General features: G+C 39.9%; 1 long non-coding RNA gene across 1 annotated transcript in view; it reads left to right on the forward strand.

The window, feature by feature from the left end:
* Positions 1 to 975: 975 nt before the first annotated feature.
* The window catches only part of LOC125483027, a 79573-nt gene continuing 59729 nt past the window's right edge, over positions 976 to 20819 (forward strand). The window contains exons 1-3 of the long non-coding RNA XR_007262021.1: positions 976 to 1209; positions 10268 to 10332; positions 11694 to 11758. This is a non-coding gene — a long non-coding RNA (uncharacterized LOC125483027). The remainder of the gene's footprint in view (positions 1210 to 10267; positions 10333 to 11693; positions 11759 to 20819) is intronic.

Raw genomic sequence — 20819 nt, forward strand, 5'->3', positions numbered from 1 at the left:
CACTTTTCTCCAAGCTCAGTCATGTCAGCTGTTGCTCAGTTGCTTGCACTTGCACCTTTGAGATGCAAGGTACAAGATTATTGTTCCACTCCAGTGCTAGAGCACAAAACTCAATCTTGATATTCCAAGTTGTACTGAGGGACTGCTGTGCTATTGGAGGTACCGTCCATTTGTACAGGCTTTCTGATCAGATGATGGCCCAAAAAATTGGCATTTCAGAAATAACCAGGATTTCTACCACCTTCTCCTCCCATCAAGTTGGTGTGATTGTCCTCTACTCTGGGTCTATCTGTGACCGTCTGCTGGTGGATCAGCTGATATCAGAGGGTGGTATCTGACCTTCTGTATCTTTCCTGCCAAATCCAAATGATGCCAATGCCTCAAAGCTGTTTGCAAATCAATTGCTTAAACATCTGAATTGACCTGACTGGGTCTATGGCCCTTTTCTAAAAAAAAATTAAGCTGCCTTTACAGCACTGAGACTAGGATCTTCCTGTTTTCAGGTTAAGTAAGACAGAATGTCTTATCTTAGGGGTAGTATATCTGTGGAATTCTTTACCATGGAGGGATGTCAAGGCTGAGTCATTACGTATATTCAAGGTTGAGAGAGACTGATTTTTAATCAGTAAGGGAATTAAGGATTTTGTGGAAAAGGGAAAAAAGCAGATTTGAGGATTATCAGATCGGGCATGATCTCATTAAATGGTGGAGCAGATTCAATGGGCTGAATGGACTACTTCTGCTTCTACATCTTATGGTCTGAGAATGGATCCTGGAAGAAAACCTATGACCATTGTCAGAAGTCCCACTGAATCTTCCGGCAAGTCAAGGCAGCAGAATGTCTGCGCGCTGGCTTCTGTCGCATTATGACCCGTGGGCAGGAAGTCCTGCCTACTTGGAACTGCCAGCCAATCAGAGATCAAAATCTCCAGTACATCAGGCTGCTGGGAACCTACCTCAGCCCCCTCTCCCAAACCCCAGGACCTCAAGATGGAGGATCTCCATGGAGAAAGTTCAGTGTTGCTTTGGGGGATTTCTGGATCTGAAAGTTACAGGAAGAAGGAGAAACGTACTCAGAAACAAAGGCAGCGTGATGATTTTCCAAGGCTTGGGCCTGGCCTAGATCCAGAACACATTGGTACAAGGTCGCAGGAAACCACAACCTCCATCCGCTGTACAAACTAACAGCCTGCTTACGCTGCTTCACTGGTAAGGCAGGCCGAATGTTTCCCACCCACCTGGAGCTAAAGTAATTACACTGCAGGTGGGATGAGCCTCTCCATTGCCAATATTGGGTGGTAGGCTGGGAAAGTCAAGTTTGGGCCTTGCAGCTGAGAACGTAGTCCCTGTGACGTCAGAAAGGGGTGGGTGTCTCTTTGATACAAACCCACTTGATTATCAGTCCCTCCCCAGCAACTTCCCTACTGTTCCTCAGAAGGGGAAGATTACATCCTTTGCTTTTGCTCTTTGTGTCATTTGCAACTCAGATACACGAGCCTTTGTCCAAGATGTTGGTGTATATAGTGAGGCCCAAGTGCACTTTCCTGGGAATGGCACAAGTCACATTCCAATAAATCCACCTTTAAAATAAGCAAGAGAATAAGGTGTGCTGCAGTAATGCTCAGAACTGTTGCCTTTAACCCTCATTTCTGTTTCCTATCTCTTATCAGTTAGTAACTGATAGCACAATGTTCCTTCCAAATCTTTAATTTTTCATTTTGCTGACTTGCTCCACCAGTCATTAAATGATGGTGAATCTGATATTGCCTCGACTACACTTTCCTATCTGTTCCCCACAAGCCTTGACTCCCATATCAGTATAACACAGCCTTGAATATGTTCAATGACCATTCACCATTGCTGACTGGGGAGAGAATTCCAAACATAAACAACCTTCTAAAAGGGACAAGTTGCTCCTCATCTCCATTGTAAATAGGAAACACCTTATTTTCAAACTGAGTTCCCTTGTTCCAGATAACCCAATGAGGGGAATGAATCTCCTAACATCTATTCTGTCAAATCCCCTCCATCTTTTATGTTTCAATAGGGACATCTTTGATATTTCTAAACTCCAACGAATGTAAGCTTGGTTGTCCCAACTTTTCACATGTGACAATTCTAGAATTAGCTTAGGTGAACTATTTCTGAACCATGCCAACTGCAAGAAGGTCCCTTCTTAACTAAGATGACCTAAGCTGCCAACAGTACTCTATCTGTGCTCTCAGCAATACCCTGTACAGTTGTAGCAAGTCTTCACGACTTTTATACTACATTCCCCTTGCAAGAAAGACCAATATTCTGTTTGCCTTCTTCATTATTTGCTGTGCTTTGTTGTTTGACTACAAGAAATGTGTAGATCCTGTGTATGACAGAATTTAGCATTCTCACTCCATAATCTATTTCTCTGTTCTTCCCATCAAAATGAACAACGACATATTTTTGAACATTATGTTTCTTCTGCTAAACATACTCTAACTCAAAAATCCCTTTGGAGACCCTTTCTAACCACCTCACAACTTGTTTTCCTGCCTATCTCTGCATATTTGGAAGATTTGGCAACACCAAATTGGTCCCTTCACCCACGTAACTGTTATGAAATGTAAGAGGTTGAGGTCCTAGCACTGAACCCTATGCCATTGCACTAGTTGAAGTCAGAGGTCACATGACATCAGGTTACAGTCCAATAGGTTTATTTGCAATCACAAGCTTTCAGAGCATTGCTCCTTTGTCAGGTGAAGAGACTGCTAGTCTTCCCCTGATGAAGGAGTAACGTTCCGAAAGCTTGTGATTTCAAACAACCTGTTGGGCTATAACCTAGTGTCATGTGACTTTTGACTTTGTTCACCCCAATCCAGCACTGGCACCTCCACATCATGATTATACCAGTTAGAGTTTGTCAACCTAAAATGATCCATTTATCCTGACTCTGTTTCCTGTTAGTTAGCTGGTTCTCTGTCCATGCCAACATATAACCACTAACAGCATTAGTTCTTATCTGTATGGTAACCTTTTACGTAGAACCATACTGACTGCCTTTTAGAAATCCAGGTACTCTATTGTCACTGGATCCCCCCTATCCACCATTTTTGCTGCATTCTGAAAGATCTCCAGTAAATTGTCAAATGCCATTTTTCTTTCACAAGTCATGCTGACTTTGCCTGATTGTTTTATGATTTTTTTTTATATGTGCTGCTCTTACTTCTTTATTAATGGATTCCAGGATTTTCCCAATGACGGACATTAGAGTAATTGGCCTAACGTTTTCAAATTCCTCCTGGAATTTCAAATTTTAAAAAATCCACAGACCAGCCTTTAACCAGTAAAGTAAAATGAGAACCTCCACATATTTACACATAAGAATCAAGTATGAACTTCCTATCATAAATGTACGCTGACTCTCGAAATAAAAACCAAAAGAATTGCGGATGCTGTAAATCAGGAACAAAAACAAAGTTGCTGGAAAAGCTCAGCAGGTCTGGCAGCATCTGTGGAGGAGAAAACAGAGTTAATGTTTTGGGTCCAGTGACCCTTCCTCAGAACATGTGTATGCTGACTCTCTGATCAATTCATATTTGTCCAGCTGCTTAATCACTCTGTCCCTATCTAATAGATAGTCACAACTCACCCACAAGAGTAGTTAATTGAGCATTTTAGTAGTTACCTGCTCTCTCCTTCACTCTCTTTTTACAAATGGAATAATATTTACATTTTCTCCAAAGATACTAATCTTAAATCTGGACACTATTAGAACTTTCTAATTCACTCATCTACAATTTATTTATTTCTAAATTCTATTGATTGAAACCATCAGATTCTGGTGATTTGTCATCCTTAAGTTCAATTATTTTCTCCTATTTTTTGAAACCAAGTTTCAGCCGTTGACTTATTTATAAACTCTCTTATGTTTGATGGTATTTTATCCTCATTCTATGCTGTGAAAATAAATACAATGAACATAGTTAAAAATACTTCTGCTATTAGTTTTGATATTGAATATTCCACTTTTGCACCACTTGTTACTTTTTTTGAACCTCTTTATTGTTCTTTGTCGCTCTTCCAGTCCACTGATTTATATTTTTCTTTACACTTTCCTATTACCTATCTTTTAACTTGCTATTACCTCTTTTCTACTTGCATTTTCACTATTGTATGAAATGTGCATTGTGATATCCATGCAGAGCTCTGAACATTTGTTCATTTAGCAAACTTTTCCTAATTTTAAAGATAAATTCACTCTTTTTCTGGCCCTTTTTATTACAGTGGAGGTAAGTATTTTTAAATGTGTATTGTAAATAACATTGCTAATTTGTATCAAACCCCATAGAATGGTAGCAGTAATTCAAATAATTAATACACTCAGTTTAGATATGCAATTCCCATTGCAACTAACCAGTAACACTGGATTTATTAATGCTACGCAATTGCAGCGCTGTGGTGATGAAACTGTTCCTGTATTTAGACCTTGAAAAGGATACCTATTATACAAGATTTAAAATTTTCTTCCTTCCTTCATTCATAATATTGCAATAATTGTCAAAATCAAAGGAATACAGGGAAATTGGAACTGGGTTTCAAACAGAGGACATATATAGCTTCAAAGATTTTCTTTTCTTGCTTGGTGCATTAATTTCCATGAAAGCTTGCAAGAACAATAAAGCATCCATGCTGTGGTCATGAAAAATACAGTTGCTCTCCATGTTTACAGCACAGGCATCCACAGAGACATAACAACAGTGAAATATTTCCTCTGTGCTATTCCAGCAAAGTAGTTTTTCTTTTTCAAACTGGTTTCTTCCCAAGCTACAGGGAATCAAATATCACCTAGATGTTGTAATTTGTGCACTTGTCAGTAACAAGGAGGGCTATTAGAGAAACAACATGCTCACGTTATGACCCTGTACCAGAATGTAACACAATTCAATGCATGCTTCCCAAAGAGTAAGTAAGGTGCATTCATCCTATAACCTGACTGCTTTTCAGTTCTTGGACCTTCGGAAAAATAAAAACATAGTAGATATGCAAAATTTAACGAGTGATACTCCTGCTATCATGTCACCTACAATCATCAGCACAACATTACAATTTAACATTGAGCAGTTAACAGCCAGCCACGTTCTCAACTAAGGCATTTCAACTCTACTATCATGTAATGATTAAATAATTTGCAGTGTTTGCAACTGTGAGATGTGGGGTTATGTTTGAAATTGGGATAAAGATGCGGAGATGAATTCAACCATATGCATCTGTTAGCTATGACCCCTGACTGATGGAAGTTGGTGGTGTTTGAGTAAATAGTTGTGATGGATTGAACAGTGAATGAGGTTCGTAAGTATAGTTGGCTTATTGACCTAGAGGTGTGATTCTCACTTTGGAGTGTGTTGTACAATGAGATGTGAGAGATCCTGTGTTCAAATTTGGGATGAACTTTCATTTAAAGAGCTCTGAGGCAGACTGGTTGTGTTTCTTGTGATCTAAGAGGCCAGGGTTCAAGACCCACTTGTCTCAGAAGTGTGTAATAACATCTCTGAAGATATCTGTAAGCGAGGAGCTCTATGGTACTGTGGGGTAATGTTCCTACCTCTAAGCCAGGAGGTCTAGGTTTGAGTCCCAACTGGTCTAGTGATGTGTGATAACATCCCCGAATAGGTTGATTAGGAAAATGTCTGAGGTTTGTGCTGTAATTTTTGACATATGGATTTTGAATATACATTCACCTACCTTGACCAAACATTGAAACGTAATTCAATGTCTTGTAGCACTGCATCTACATCAATGGGGCTGACTTCCTGACACTTAGGTGCTCTAACTGTCTTTTCAACATGTGAAGACAAGACATCACTCCACCTTTTCATCTCCAATGCAGGTCACATAACCTGACAGTCCATGTTTTTCTACACTCATCTTCCCCTTTTCTGGCTGTGATTTGGTCTAAAACATTGAGGAATACTATTGCGCAGTCTAATGAGAAGGTCTATTGTCTTGAAACAAGTTGTAGTTTATTGCAAGATTACAGCTTATAGATACAAGGATGTTTTGCCTTTCCCCCACCCAAGTCCTTGTGTACTATCAGATTGGGTGGAGCTGAATGCAGTCTTCAGTATTAACCTTTTAAGAACCGTAATTAAACAACACTACTTTCCTTGTTTGATTCAGTTCTCTAAATGAACAAAGAACAAAGAACAGCCCAGCACAGCTACAGGCCCATAGGCCTGCCAAGGTTAGACCGACACATGACGCATTTCTAAACTATGCCTCTACACGGTCCATATACCTTCATTCCCTGCTCAGTCATATATCTGTCAATATGCCTCTTAAACGTGGTATTGTATCTGCCTTCACTACTTCCTCTGGCATTCCAGGCGCTTGTCACCTTCTGTGCAAAAAACATGCCTCTCACATGTCCTTTAAACTTACCTCCTTTTACATTTAACCTATGTTCCCTAGTAATTGACATTTCTACCCTGGGAAAAAGACTCTGACTATCCATTCTAACCATGCTTCTCACACTTTTGTAAACTTCTATCAGGTCGCTCCTCAGCCTCTGATGTTCAAGTGAGAACAGAATGATTTGCATATACTTGAGTCTTTTTTATTTCATTTCTCCAAATACCATGCGCTGTTATTTCATAGTTATAAGCCTGTCTTGCCTTGTTGCTCTTTAAATAATGCTCCTGGATCTCCCTGGAGTCCTGCAAGCACACACTGTTAATGCCATGATCCTGCAAAGCAAAACAAAATAACAAGCGTTTTTCAATTCAAGCAGATCCTTTTCTATTTCAACCTGAAACGTTCTTCGATAATATTCGTTAAAGATTAAATATTACCCAGGTCTGCTATCCTTGGATGTTTTCTATCTACTTCAATAGCCAGAAAGAATTATGATCAGGCTTAGCACTGCCTACCCAGTTCAGGCTTTGTTTCTATCTTCAGTTTAAGTTTAAAGAAAGGAGAGAAATGCATTTATATACTGTCTTTCATGACTACCAAACTTCTAAAGCACATTATAAGCAATATTTTGGAGAGTAGCCATTTTTTTGCTAGGAAGTACAGCAGACAATTTGTACACAGAAAGCTGCAAGAGATTCCATTACCTTCCTCCCTGCAATAATTTCTGAACACTGAAATTAAAGGAAGAAAATGCACATGGAAGTGGTTCAGCCTTAATTTGTTGGTTTATTAAACCAACAAAGCCACAGTACTTGTGATTTGACTGAAACATACAATCAATCACCCATGTGAATCTTCATTACTGATGCTGATTGTAGTCTTGGAGGCCAGTCCCCCTCCTGTTCCCACCTGACTTCAGTGATCCTGCTTTGATGTTGTCCTTTATCATAGTGTCCCAGTCACACTTCCACACGTGGGCCTCAGACATAGATTCAGTTAACAACCTGCTGGATTTCACACCTCTCAACCTTAGTTATTCAATCTCCTGAGTTCAGAGAAAGTTCCTTATCTCCTCCCCTGCTGTTTGTGGAGTAGAAAGATAATGCGATCTTTCTCCCCCATGGTGATGGGTGCTTAACTCAGGGCCTGTTCAGGTGTTAGCGCTCCTTCATCCTTGATAGGAACTGATGCTGGTTCACAATTGCAGTGAACTTGTGGCATTGTCCATTTGTTCACTTTGTCCAAATCAACAACAGTCAGGGTTTCAGTTAATGCATTGCTTACACAGACAAACATATACATTAAGAGCAGAAGGTGGCTACTCAACCCCTTAAGCCTGCTCAGTTAATATGATTAGTCCACATTTCAGCCACCCACAATAACCTTTCAGCCTCTAACTTATCAAGAACCTATCTACATCTGCCTTGAAAACATTCAAAACGCTCTAATTTTTAAGGAGGATCGCAAAAGATTCACCACCTTCTCTGAGAAAACAAAAATCTCTTCATCTTGCCTGTAATGACTGGCCGCTTATTTAAGCAATGACCTTGAGTGCTTGAATCTCTCACTAGAGGAAACATTCTTTCCACATTCACCCTGTCAAGATTCCTTAAAATCTTATGTTTCAATCAAATCACCTTTTTTGTGCATTGAGGTTAACCGGTACATATCTTTTAGTTCTTCCTCTTTTAAATATCTTTTACACCCAGAATACTGGGTATTTACCGCTGTGACTGACCATTACTGGCATCCTGAGAATTATCCCTATCATCGTCTGTTTATACCGAGTCAACTGGGACTGGATATTCTTTCAAAGTCAACCACAGTTGCCATGAGTTCATGAGGATGTCGTATGTAGTTATTGCTTTTCAGCACCTTGTGTTAATCCAAGACAAGATGTAGACTTATTGTAAGTCCTCTACATTACTGCACACCTCGTTTAACAACCAGACCCTGTAAATGGCACATATGTTATTCTGAGTAGCCCCAACCCAAAGTATTTGGTCCACCTCTACTGGATTGGTTTATAGGAGTTTCCAGCTTAGCCAGTAATTTCTTCAGAGGTTGTATAAACCCTCCCATAATTCGCTCAAAAAATTGTCAGAACATCAGCCTTAACAGTTTCTCATATAACTTCTCGGTTTCTGATGGGCCCACCTGGACAGATAAATTAAGGATAATAGAATCTATTTCAGAGTGTGCATTATGGTCTAATACCTTCGCAAATGAAATCAGCACCAACCTATTCCTAGGTTTGGGTGTCATAATGGGGCACTCAACCTCTTTATTGCACATCTTTGTGGTAGTTGGTGGGAACTTGCTTTTGTGTACTACCAGTTCAGTTGAACTGATTGTATTTGGAGAATAATTGGGTAAATAATTGAGGAATGCAAAGATTACCTCATGTATATGTTCTCCACTACCAAGTACCCCCTTAATCTTCTTGGCCCTGTTTTTTTACCCTCATCTGCAACATCAGAACCCAAAACTCATAAAGCTCATTGTCCCTAATGTTCAGAAGAACTATCAAACTATCTCTGCCACATCCTTCCTTTTCCATGGTCATGGCAAACCAAAACACCCATTTCTGTTTCTGAAAACTATTGTTCAATCTTTTAATCTCCCTTTCCTCTCCAAGGTTCTTGAACATGTGGTTACCACCCAAGATCATAGTTAATCTTTCCACCTATGCTTAAGTCAGGTCACATAAGAGTACAACCAAACTCTGTGTCTGACCAATTCTGGACCCAGGGTCTTGCCATTGTTGTTTAAAAGCAATGGTTACTCCTACATGGCATTGCCTTGACCCACCTGCACACATTCACTCCTCACTCTTCCTACCATCACTTGACCCAACAGAATTTCAATCCCTCCTTAAAGCCCAGGTGCCACTTCTGCAAGCTAACTAAATGGTGGATGGAGGTGTGTCCTGTGTGCTTCAGTTTCAACAAGCTTGTCACCATTTCTTGTAATGGAAGGACATACATTGAACATCTGCTATCGCAGCGGTCACATTGGCTTCGGTGGTCCTGGTGACTTTGGAGCCCTCTGATGTTTTCTACACTGCTTTCTGTAGTTGGGATCCTCTCTTTTCTCATCGCAGTCTTCCCCAGCTTCAACAGTGCAATGAGCCAAAACATTCCTCTGGCTGCAGATAATACCAAGACCAGTTCACAATCTTCTCATTACAAGGTCTGTGATCGAATTCTCCACATTTCTGGTCCAAGTGTTTGTATGTTATACCTGTACAGTGCAGTTTCAAGGCCATGAATGGAATTCTGCCCTGAAGGTAAATTGCCCTAGAATGTAGTTTGAATTATATTATAAATGCATATCTATTCAGACCATGCCGAGCAGATCTGGCAGCATCTTTGGAGAGAAATCGAAGTTAACGTTTTAGGTCCAACGATCCTTCCTCCGAACGCTGTTACTCAATTCTGTTCCTCAAACCCGAAATGTTAAATCTAATTTGACTCCACAGATGCTGCCAGACCTGATGAACTTTTCCAGCAATTTCTGTTTTTGTTCCTGTTTTCTAGCATCTGCAGTTCTTTCAGTTTTTATCTACTCAGACCGTATCTTTGTTCATTATGATAACAAATACTGCCGGAAAATTAGAATTTCCTTACTTTTTGAATTAGACATTCCTGTATCAGATACAGCACAACTGAATGAAGAATAAAGTTCCTTCTATTTTGTCCCATGCATATACCTTATTTATGTACTAGTAAAGTTATTTGCACTCCCTGAACCAGTTTTCCTTATGGTCTTAAATGAGACATTCTGTGCCAAATGATAGCTATTTTGTATAATTGATCAAAATGAACTAGGAATTGGGTTGAGATTGACTTTTTTTTAACATAGGACTTTTCTTCACCAGGGCTCAATCTTGCTGTCCAGATCTACAAAGGAAGGAATGGTAAAAATGACACTAATTCAGTAATGGTAAGAAAACACTCCAACTGATAAAAATGAGGCTGAGGATAAAAAGAATGCTTCTTCTTCGAAACTGTCAGAAAAAATTTCTTTCTGAAAATTAAATAGAAAGCAGCAATTCTTTTTTGGTTGTCCATATAGGAAAAAAAGCACTCCCATTTGAGAACAAATGGGAGAACATGACCAGTGTGCATGTCTGTACCATTTAAACAATGAAAGCACCAGGTAAGTAACAGGATCTAGACAGCAAGTCAATGAAACTATGAAAGGTCTCCTATAATGAGCAAAATCAAGCCAATACACTCTGAGTATTTGGCCTTCTTATCGACAAAGATTGCCTTCAAACACTACACATCTTTTCCCATATCAATCACCACTTTAAATGGATAAACCATTATCAATGATGAACACATTTTTAAAGGCCACAAGAAGCGTACTTTGAAACAAAGAACACAAACGGGTTTGGCAACATAGTGCAAAGTGTTAAAACTACTGGGAGGTAAGGTACACAAAGAAAATCTTCAAAAAGAACACAAGATCCTTTCTGCTAAAGATAGCACAGTCTAATCATGTATGGAAAAGTGGTCACTGAGATATGGAACTAAACTGATGAAAGTGATTTATGAACAGAATTAAAATATTGGCATTTTTATGGAGTGAAATGTCACAGCAGTGCTGTACCTTCAAGTCTTACATTTCCTCTTTGAATCCATGTCAGCCTTCTTATACACTAGAGAACTTAATCAATCCTTCCACAGCCTATAAAATAACACAATATTTTACATGCGTAATAGCTGGACAGGGTGAGCCCTGTACATGTAGGAATAAACAATATAAAAAAAGCCAGCATTTTTTTTTGCTTCACATAAAGCGTTACAACAAAACCAAAACAAATATTCAGATTTTAATCTGAGTCAAATGTGCTGCTGTTTAGAGTTTTTTGCAGAAAGATCTTGATGCTGCAACAACTGAGCACACCCTAAGGCAGTTAGTTTGCTGTAAAGGTTAAGAAGAGTTCAGATATGAATCTAGCATGTTCCAACATGTGCAGACCAATCTGTTCAATCTGATGATGAAACGAAAATTAATCAGTAAGCCTATGATTGTTTTTAAATCATCAAAACATTTGTGGTATTCTGAAGAACAGTTGGCAGACATAAATTACACGGCCACAGTAATGCAGAGTGCCTAAAGCTACAACAGGATTTAAGGAGGAAAATATCACATGACTTACATAACCTTATATTATCAAAACAACTACTGTGCTATTATGTTCACCAATAACCTGCCCTGACACATGCAGATCTATATAGATCAATTGATTTTAAGTGAAAAGTCAAACTAATTGCTCTGTCATGTCTTTTATACAGACAAAGGGATTTACAAACTTGGAAAGGTAAAGCCAACTGAATACAATTCTGTATCTATTCTAAAGGTGAGATTCAATTCTTAAAGGGGGATCAAAGTTTTGTTAACCCCTGTTGGTCAGGCTTTTTTTCTGAAAACTCGGAATTCATCAGCTGAAAGGCTTAAAAATGATGCATTTTTAATAATGTTGCTGCTGTGCAATTCCCAAAACAAAACTCCAGTTTTAAATAATATTTATGATTTTGTAGTCAGGGTATAGGAAGTTACATTTTTATGGTGTTACTTGTTTAGAACCTTGCAAATAGCAATAATTAAGTGGGAACATCTCTTACTGAAGAAGTGAACACGTCAAATTAATTGAGAATTGTCAGGCTGAATGTTAGCGATAATAGTCAAGTCCCGACACCAGAGCTGAAAGTGAGTTCTGATACCCTCCCCATTTTACCCATTGGTGAAACACTGGGGAGGAATTTACTGGCAGCCACTAAGAAGCCACCACATGTCAGCAGCTTAGCAGCTTCATTGCAGTGTCCATTGCTGAGATTGCACTGAAGGTATAAGGGCACTTTGATGGCCAGACACCCTCAATGATAGGTCAGTGTGTTTTGGGGGAAGGGGAGGGCCATTAGGATCTGACCAGGGAGGGTCAGGGAAGTTAATGTCTCATTAGGTTGTAGTTTCATCAAATTTTTATTTAATAATTTTGACTCAACTAAACAAATGAGGAATTAAATTAATTTATGTTTAATTGCAGTCAATTTGGTCACTAATACATCATGTGACTGACTTTAACAGTTTGCAACTCAACCTCACTTGATTTCATATCATAGAATGAAAACGCTAAGATTTTCAACGTTGCATGAGCAAGCTCACATCATAGCTTATCTTTTACACTGTTTGGCATTATGGACCTATATTTTTCATAATCTGTGTGTTTTTTTTTATTTGTTCATGAGATGTGGGCATTGCTGGCTGGCCAACATTTATTGCCTGTCCCTAGTTGCCCTTGGGAAGGTGGTGGCGAGTTGCATTTTTGAACCGCTGCAGTCCACTTGCTGTGGGTTGATCCACAATGCCTTTTAGGAAGGGAATTCCGGGGTTTTGACCCAGCCAGAGTGAAGGAAAGGCAACATATTTTCAGATCAGCATAATGAGTAGCTTGGAGGGGAACTTGCAGGGGGTGATGTTCCCATATATCTGCTGCCCTTGTCCTTCTAGATGGAAGTGGTCCTGGGTTTGGAAGGAGCTGTCTAAGGATCTTTGGTGAATTTCTGCAGTGCATCTTATAGATAGTACACATTGCATCAGTGGGGGAGGGAGTGACTACCCACTTTGTAATATACTGTATTAATTTTAAATTGTATAGTTTTAAGGACAAATGCATTTTTGCCACCTTTTATTATTAAAAAGGGTAAATCTTCAAAGTACTGACAGGCACTGGTAAAAACGAGCAGTAACTGATAAAGTTTTTGGTTTGATGAGGAACTCTCACCAATTCAGCAAAACTGAGACATAGAACATAGAACATAGAACAGTACAGCACAGTACAGGCCCTTCAGCCCACAATGTTGTGCCGAACTTTTACCCTAATCCTAAGGTCTATCTAACCTCCACCCCTACCTTATACTATCATCCATATGCCTGTCTAATAGCCGCTTAAATGCCCCTAATGAGGCCGACTCCACTACCCTCTCTGGCAATGCATTCTACGCCCCTACCACTATCTGAGTAAAGAACCTACCTCTGATGGCTCCCCTATATCTACCTCCACTCACTTTAAAACTATGTCCCCTCGTAATAGCTACCTCCACCCTAGGAAAAAGTCCCTGGCTGTCTATACCTCTGATCATTTTGTACACCTCTATCAAGTCACCTCTCATCCTTCGTCGTTCTAAAGAGAAAAGCCCTAGCTCTCTCAACCTTTCCTCGTAAGACCTTCCCTCCATTCCAGGCAACATCCTGGTAAATCTCCTCTGCCCCTTTTCCAATGCTTCCACATCTTTTCTGTAATGAGGCAACCAGAACTGGACACAATACTCCAGATGTGGCTCAACCAGGGTTTTGTATAGCTGGAGCATAACTTCATGGCTCTTGAACTCAATCCCTCTATTAATTAAAGCTAACACACCAAACCCCTTCTTAACAACTCTATCCACCTGGGTGGCAGCTTTCAGGGAACTATGGACATGAACCCCAAGATCCCTCTGCTCTTGCACACTGCCAAGAATCTTTCCGTTAACCCTGTATTCTGCTTTCAAGTTTGTCCTTCCAAAATGAATCACCTCACACTTTTCAGGGTTAAACTCCATCTGCCACTTCTCAGCCCAGCTCTGCATCTTATCACTGTCCCTCTGTAACCTAGAACAGCCCTCTACACTGTCCACAACTCGACCCACCTGCATATCGTCCGCGAACTTAATAATCCACCTTTCCACTCCTACATCCAAATCATTTACAAAAATCACAAATAGAAGAGGACCCAGAACGGATCCTTGTGGTACACCACTCATAACTGTTGAATATTTTCCGTCCACTACCACCCTTTGTCTTCTAAGGGTGAACCAATTCTGAATCCAATCTGCCACATTCCCCCCTATCCCATGCCTCCTTACCTTCTGCATGGGCCTATCATGGGGAACCTTATCAAACGCCTTACTTAAATCCATGAATACCACATCCACTGCTCTACCTTCATCCACGTGTTTAGTCACCTCTTCAAAGAATTCAATAAGGTTTGTGAGGCATGATCTACCCCTCACAAATCCATGCTGACTATCACGAATCAAACTGTGCCTCTCAGAGCCCTTTCCAATAATTTGCCCACCCCTGACGTAAGACTAACTGGCCTGTAATTTCTGGGGTTATCCCTAATCCCTTTTTTGAACAAGAGACAATGAGCTTAGAATATCAGTCATAGGACATAACAGCATACCTTTTCTGATCCAGAACTAATGAGAAAAGAAGGTAGTGTAAAATGTCCTAATTCATATCAGAAATAATCTAATTAATCCCAAAACATCCTTTATAAATTGAAAAGAAACAAAAAATGCTTTTGTATGGTACATAAAACACCACTTGACGTCGTTGATTTGCTCGCCGAGCTGGCTTGTTCTCGTTCAGGCATTTCGTCATCATGCTAGGTGACATCATCAGTGGAGCTTCTAATGAAGTTTCTTCGGAGGCCTCACTGATGATGTTACCTAGCATGGTGACAAAACGTCTGAATGAAAACAAGCCAGTTTGGTGAGCAAGTCAACAACCTTACCCACAACCCGAGCTACAAATCTTTGTAAAACCTTAAATTAAAACACCACTCTCACAGCACAAAGCAAATGGGATATTGTCCCTAGGGGGGTGGAGTTTAAAAACGGAGGTTATGCTGTAGCTGTATAATGTGCTGGTGAGGCCACACCCAGATTACTCTGTACAGTTTTGGTCTCCTATTTTGAGAAAGGATGTACTGGCACAGGAGGGGGTGCAGAGGAGGTTCACTAGGTTGATTCTGGAGTTGAGAGGGTTGGTTTATGAGGAAAGATTGAGTAGACTGGGACTGTACTCATTTGGAATTTAGAAGAATGGGGGGGATCTTATAGAAACATATAAAATTATTAAAGGAATTGGCAAGATAGAAGCAGGGAGGTTGTTTCCACTGAAGGGTGATACTAGAACTAGGGGTCATAGCCTCAAAATAAGGGGGAGCAGATTTAGGATTGAGTGGAGGAGGAACTTCTTCACCCAAAGGGTTGCGAATCTGTGGAATTCCCTGCCCAGTGAAGTAATTGAGGCTACCTCATTGAATGTTTTTTAAGGCCAAGATAGATTTTTGAACAGTAAAGGAATTAAGGGTTACGGTGAGTGGGCGGGTGGATAAGTGAGGCTGGGTCCATGAAAAAATCAGCCATGGTCTTATTGAATGGTGGAGCAGGCTTGACAGGTCAGATGGCCTACTCCTGCTCCTATTTCTTATGTTCTTAACTCCTGGTACAGTACCAAAAATGACAACTATATAAAACACACTGGTGTCCCTCTATCTAAAACCTTGGTCGGCTTAAGTCACTGAGGACTTCAATTTTTGAACAGGAATTGTGATAGCTCCAGGAAGAAGCTATCATACACTGGAGTTCTGCACTTTTGTTCATGTTTTCAATCATGGCCGAAATGGGATCAACAGTTTAGCAGAGCTGGTGACATATAAATTGAGCATCAGCAAGCATTTTATACTTTTTCAAGTGCCACTTGTTGGCACAGTCACTAACTGCCTTCCAGCACTTTGCTGACGATGGAGAAGAAACTGAGGAAGCAGGAATTGGCTGAGTTGGATTTGGCTGCTTATTGCCAGAACATACCTGGGCAACATTTCACATTGCTGGCTAGAAGCCAGTATTGTAGCTGTATTGGAACAGCTTGGCTGGGGCTATAGCTAGTTCTGGAGTACAAGTATTTGGTACTATTATACAAGGCACCAGATGAAACCTGCCAGCTTTGTTGCTGCACTAGAAAGCACCCTGTGCCAATCAGACTGTATTTCCTCTGTCTCCCGCCCTGTTAATCTAACCCCCCCAGCTCAATTCTTAGCAAGTTGGAAGTGGGCGATGGGTGAAGCTATTCTGTCGCTTCTGACTGACACAAGTCCAATGTTACACATAGAGATAGCAAGAATTGCAGATGCTGGAGTCAGAGATAACACGGTGTGGAGCTGGAGGAGCACAGCAGGCCAGACAGCATCAGAGGAGCAGGAAAGTTGGCGCTTCAGGTCGGTACCCATTTTCAGAAATGTTATGCATGCTGTACTGAGCTGATGCATGCCTGGATGTGGCTGCTGTGCTGCTCTGAGTCAGTACATAGCAGTGGTATCTCAGGATCATTATGCTTTATTGGGCCCTGCTGTTCTTCACCCTCTTCCTTCAAGAGAGCTGGGAACTCTTCACATTCTTCCATGTCAGCTTCACTGTTCTTTGAAGTGCCAAGTTGCGAACCACCAATAGATGGACAACCTAGCCAGCCCATAATGAAGATTAGCTCACACAAATTGTATCTTCTCATGGTCATAAGAGGCTCAGTGACATAGCTCATGTGGCGATGCCAGGGTGTCAGCTCGTGGAGTAAATCTAGTCACTGAAGAATTGTCCATACAGATTGTGTGGGCATGTGAAAAACTGAGGAACGTCAGACTGCTGAAGGACAAAGGCTTATGCAAGCTTGGCACACAGCTGCAATATCTTCTAGTGGTGCTCATGTACCAGCCATACACTTTGTCATTCCAATAGAGGCTTAGCCACCGCATGGGCACAGTCCATCACACTCTAGACTGGAGGAAATCCAGTCCAAGAGATCAAACCAAAATCCTCTTGAGACTTAAAAACAGAAATTTCTGGAGAAACTCAGCAGGTCTGGCAGTGTCTGTAGAGAGAGAAAAACCAAGTTTACATTTTGAATCTGATGTAATTTTTCTTCATGAAGAGTTATACTAGACTCAGTGTTCTGTTTTTATTTCAGATTGTCAGCATCTGCAGCATATTGCCTTTATCCCTATGGACTTGACTTGCTGCATCTGTCTTAGAACTAAATTACTGTATGCCCTCACAGACCAAATGTCTGTTCAGATACTGGTGCAGTTGTGTGTTGCAGTTTGTGCAATTCTGAAAATGTTATCAGCTGAACACTTACTCGAAGCATTGAGAACTATTGTCAGCATGGCAACCAGAGGCAATGGGTCATCATCTTTTCGTGTTGGTCTTGTGCCTTCCTCAAAGAGTTTGCAAAGGTTAGAAATCACCTGAATTGACAATGCAGTTCTGAAAGGTCCAGGAAGCTGACATGAAGACCCTCTGTAAAAGATAGGACCTTCTAATTGTTGCCTGTGACCATCTCTCCATAGCGTCCCGATGCCTCTGGCTGTGGTTCATGCTGCAGCTGCTGGTCCTCTTGCTGTTACTGTCCCTGGGTGTATGACTGCTTTGTGAAGGATGCTGTTGTTCCACTTCAGTCATTCACTCAGCTGTAAAACATGTGGCCCCATTTCTTGTACAAGTTCCTAGGTGTAAAGTCAATAGCTCCCAAATAGATGTCCAAGCTTCCTCTTTAAAAGGGCAGAAAGTTGGTTTCCCTGAACACAATCTACAATATTTATCTCAAAGGCCTGACAACACAAGCCTTTCGCTACAGCTGGCTTTTCCTCCTTATACTCATGCTATCATGCCAGTTTCAACCATCAATGACTTGTCATTATGCACATTCATGCTGTAATTTGCTGTGCTACCGGCATAACCCATGATAAAATAGCCCTTGATTTACGTTCCAGTGGGGTCACTTGTCTGCCTGCCTTGGCCACGAATATTTCTTAATACAGTCCTAATTCATTCTTAAGAAAGATAGAGGGAGCTCAGGATACTGGCTCAACCCAATGTACTCCTAATTTTCTGGTGTCACCCAGCAAGATCCCAGACTTGCTTGGAATGGCCTTGGAAGAGTGAAGAAAGACTGGCAATGATCAAATACAGAATGAGGAGGCATTTTTATTAAATATATACAAAGTTTCTTCCTGTCTATCCTGTCTATGCCCCTCATCGTTTTATACATCTCAGTCATGTTCCCCCCTCAGTCTCTGCTGCTCTAAGGAAAACAACCTCAGTCTATTCAATCTCTTTTCATAATTAAAACTCTCCAGCCCATGCAACATTCTTAATTTTCCATTACTTCTCATTGTCACTATAGGGAGAGAAAAAGTACTGTTTAAGTTCCTCCCTCCAGTTTGTCCTTGACTTTCTGCTATTCTTGGGATGCTTTTTGCATCTTCTACCACTAAGAACAGATACAAAGCTCTTTGTCAAAGTTTCTGCTTTGTTTTCCATTATTAATTTCCCAATTTTATTCTGCAAAGGATCAACAATTATGTTTGCTGCTCTCTTTGATGTTATATATCAAATATATTGAATAATGGCCGATCCTACATAAAGTTTAAACCTTGAATATTGCAAAAAGATCCTTCACTTTTCACATACCATGTGCATAGATTGATCCCTGACATTTGGCCAAAAGATCCAAGCTCTTTTTATTTACTGCCACTCACTGCCAAAGTCAAAATCCTTGTGACACACAGCTCCTCATTTATAGAAATCATAGAACAACACACCATCCCAGGTGGCCACCCAGTTTATTATGTTTGTACTTTATACCAAATGTTGTAGCTAGCTCTCTGGTGAGCTCTCTAACCCTCAAATCCAGCTTTCCAACTTCTAAATAAGGCATCAAGAAAGTAGAGCAGAGATATACCACAGTTCAAGCTTATACTCGCAGAAATTGCAGAGCAGACAAATAATTCCGTAGCAGCTAGAGAATTAAAGATATCAGAGAAGAACATCAGAGAAGGACGAAGCTCTCGACACAGCCTAGGTAGTTGCCCAAGGACAAATGTGCAATCAGAGAAATTTAACACGTAGCCAGAGTTGGCAAATTAAATTGCAAAATATGACAATGAAAATTCAGCCTTCCATGGTCCTTTCTGAAACTTCTTCCCAGAACAAGCAGCAAGAAAGTAAATGCATTAGTGATTTCAAAGTCAGCTCTGGATAATGTACCAGGCTTATGAAGAAAAATAATTTTGTACTGTGATAGAAGACCAAGATTTCATGTAATCTTACATAGAAGTTCAATAGGAAAAATACTTTTGGACTTTCTTTGTTACACTTTTGGGAGCAAGGTTAGTGGGAATCGCTTCAAATCTGTAAATCCCAAAATTATTATTCATGCAAAAGTCAACTATTTCTTTTTGGCTTAATATTTAATCTTTGATAGTCATCTTTTACACAAGTAGATACCTAAGAAGTGCATACTTTCTGTTCTAATTTATTTTGTTATCGTTTGATGGTTCCTAACATTTTCCTAATCCTCTGACTAGACATTAATCTGCACAATATTGTGTACTTCTTATTTTAATTTGATTCCATACTTAATTTCTTAAGCTAGTCACAGAAGGTTTATCTTTTTCATAGTCTTTCTTTCTCAATGTAATGTAACTTTGCAGATAGTTATGAAACATTTCCTTAAAAATCTGCCATCTCGTAGCCACCATTTTACATTTTAATCTATTTTGCACTTTATCTTAGCTAACTCTGTCTCCATATTAAAGTTTAAGACAATAATTCCAAATCCAAGAGTCTCAACCTCAAATAAATTATCACATTATATGTGCTTTGATCACTCTCCCCTAGATGGTCTTTATTATGAGATTATTCAATTTATAATTCGAATAATCAGATCTAAAGTAGCTTGTTCCCTGATTAATTATACAGTGTATGTTCTATGAAACCTTTCTGAACATATTTTGTGAACTCCTTCTCAAGGCTACCTTTAAAATTTGATTTGCCCAATCCATGTGATGAGTAATAATGCCTACAAGTATTTCAGCATGAAGTTTCCATTATTTCTTGGTTTAAATCCTTATCGGTGACTTCTTTCCCTTGCTATTTCATATCTCTATCCAAACTGATTCTAGATCTTGATCTTCCAATCCAAGTTCATTTTTCACCACTGTATTGATATCACCCAAATATTACAAGATCTTCAACACCTTACATTCCTTTTTGATATCCTTTCAAATTGTCAAATATCCTTGAGTATTCAATTCCCAGTCAACAAGTCACCAATGTGCTGTTCTAGTTAATGCTGTTAGCTCTCACTCCTGCTGTGAGACTTCCCCTTTTTTTGTCAAAGACTACAATAACTCCTCTTCCACATTCATCTAATTCCTGACTTTGTTCCTTTGAACTAACCTCTATGTTACTGACTCCACGCATTGACAAAGCCTGCTGAACTTTTACTAGCAAGAGTTCAAAAGATTTCATTCAGTTCATGCTTACTAGGAAATCATTCTAACTTGTCAACTAACTCTGCTGCTGCCCCTAATGGCCCAGTTAGTTATCATCAACTAGCACTGGAAAAAAAATCCTGCAAATTAAGTAAAAAAATTGACTTTAGATAGAGACCATCCCTTTAGAATTTCCTGATTCACCAAAATCTTAACTTTAGAGTATAGCTTCTACATGGCGCTTATCATGCTGGCCTCCATGCTACTTACTTGTGCCAAGTGTATATTGGCTAGTTGTTATTCTACCTTTATTGTGCTCCCC

Source organism: Rhincodon typus, chromosome 4, assembly GCF_021869965.1.
Source record: "Rhincodon typus isolate 14 chromosome 4, sRhiTyp1.1, whole genome shotgun sequence".
Lineage (NCBI taxonomy): Eukaryota > Metazoa > Chordata > Chondrichthyes > Orectolobiformes > Rhincodontidae > Rhincodon > Rhincodon typus.